Raw genomic sequence first — 726 nt, 5'->3', positions numbered from 1 at the left:
GAGAATAACTGCAAAGGGACAAAGTGTGCTATTTAAAGCAAATATTGCTTGGCTAATGGCCACAAACACCTATGGTGTACGTATATGGCGGGCAAAAGTTTTGCACAAGCAAATTTTTGGCTAATGGATACATAATTTGACTTGAATTTTAATGACAAAATTGGACTGCTCTCCAGATGTTTTTAACGCTTTGCAAGACTATCCATCTAGACATGGTACTTTGATTTTAAATTTCATCAGGCGAGATGATATGTTGACAATACAAAGTTAGTTTCTGGTAGGAATGGCCAAGATTCCAGTAGCCTGGCAAAGGACTTAGATCGAATCTACTCTTGGGTAACTGAGAGTAATATGGCCCTGAACGGAATGAAATTCCGCTCAATGACATTTGGGTCAACTCCTTTAAATACTCCACTCGTATATAATGGAGGTAAAGATATTGAGCAGGTCTCATCTATGAAAGATCTAGGTGTAGTCCTCCAAAATAATGGAAAGTTCGATGAGCATATCCAGTTGAAGGTGGGTAAGGCTTTTCGAATGTGTGGTTGGATATATCGCACGTTTAAGTCTAGAGATAGCATCACGATGCTAACTCTGTACAAGTCGATTGTTCAGCCATATCTCGAATTTGTTTCTCCCATTTGAGCTCCAATGAGTTCAGCAAGTTTGCTAATGGTCGAACAAGTCCAAAGATGTTTCACTAGGAACATCACAGGATTGAGAGAG

Source organism: Tigriopus californicus, chromosome 6 (genome assembly GCF_007210705.1).
Source record: "Tigriopus californicus strain San Diego chromosome 6, Tcal_SD_v2.1, whole genome shotgun sequence".
Classification (NCBI taxonomy): Eukaryota; Metazoa; Arthropoda; class Copepoda; order Harpacticoida; family Harpacticidae; genus Tigriopus; species Tigriopus californicus.
This window is presented reverse-complemented; position numbering follows the sequence as displayed.